The sequence below is a fragment of the Staurois parvus genome, unplaced genomic scaffold, assembly GCF_062004578.1.
Source record: "Staurois parvus isolate SC_StPar_1 unplaced genomic scaffold, SC_StPar_1.0 ptg000217l, whole genome shotgun sequence".
NCBI classification, from domain to species: Eukaryota; Metazoa; Chordata; class Amphibia; order Anura; family Ranidae; genus Staurois; species Staurois parvus.
Genome location: NW_028318013.1, coordinates 408,309 through 409,837, shown reverse-complemented (window position 1 = coordinate 409,837; position 1,529 = coordinate 408,309).

Below are 1,529 nucleotides of genomic sequence, written 5' to 3'. Positions count from 1 at the left end.
TGAAATCCCTCAGGAAATAGACAGCACCCAGCTCTTAAAACAGAAAGCCAACTCTTTATTTTAACACAAAACACAGAATATATACAGAGGGCGGGGAAACACAACCAGGAACAGGAAATACATCATCAGCCCGCCCTATCAGTGGGAAAGGCTACAGGGAACCACCCCAACCAACCCAAGACACAGAACAATGGGATGCAGCCATGCGGCAAAGGACATTGACCAACCCCCACACCAATACACAAACAGTACATCCCATAATGGTTTGCTGGACAGGAAGGCACAGCACCATGGGGGGGAGCACATGGCAAACAAACAATGGACAGCCATGTGGCCTAGACAAAGGACAACACACAAATGCACAATACTGGGACATTCACATGTACACCCTGTACCCTTAAACAGGCACAGGGTGGGTTAAACATAATGATTTGGGGAGATTATACAGGGGTCCCCCCACCCCCAAAAGTCGCTCCCGTCACATATCTCCCCTTTCGGCAGGAGACTAACACAGGAGTAGATCCCACACAGATGTACTCTGAAGTTAGTCTGCACCTCCAGTCCCCCAATGCCAGCACCCACACAGTACCCCATGCAAATTGTCCCACACCAAGCTTTACTCACCCAGCCAACCTCTGCCTCTCCCGTAGAACATACCCGCCGCTGGGGAGAAGTACGGACTGGTCCTTCTCCCGGAAGTCCTCTCAGCCGCTGGAGAGAAGACAGGGTGGCTGGGCTGACTCCATCATTCTGTGGGGCATCTGGGCTGACTGCCCAGCATCCCTGGGGTGTCCAGGTGGTGGCTGTAGTCTCATCCACGGACATCAGCTCAAGCTGCTGTTGTGAGGTGCCGCTTGCATCCTCTTGCTGTAGCTCCTGCAGTGCTGGTTGTTGTGGGCAGAGATCAACGATGCCTTGCCCTGGTGCCAGCTCTTCTGCTGGGGACCCCACATCTGTTCCGGCTAACTGTAGGGAAGGGAGACCGACTTCCTCCACTCCCAGACTGTGGATCTGCTGCTGGGATGGCATTCCTCTGTCACTGTCCCCCTGGTGCACAGATCCTGGCTTGGGAGGGAAAACAGTTTCCTCCACTCTGGCTGACTGTGGGGGAGGGAGGACAACAACCTCCTCTCCCTTCTCACCTTGGGCCTCTGAAACTACCACAGGCATGGGGCAGAGGTCCTGGACCCTCTGTCCGGTTGTCAGCGCTTCAGCTGGCGGCTCCGCGGCTGGTTCCTCATCAGTAAAAAAGTTAATCAAATCCCCAGCCTCTGGAACTGGTGTTTGGGGATCGGGGCTCACCATCTCCTGTTCGTGGAACTCAGGAGACGTTACCAGTGCTGGGCGGAGTTCAGTACTGTTTGGCCCTGTTGCCAGGTCTACTGCTGGTTCCTCCTCAGCCGAGAGGTCCCCAGTCTCTGGAATTTCTACTGCTGATTCTTGGGCATGCTGACGAACATGTCCTAGCAGCTTCCTGTATGCCCTTTCTAGATCCAGTTCTTTCTTCAGCAGGTATTCCAGATCTGGTT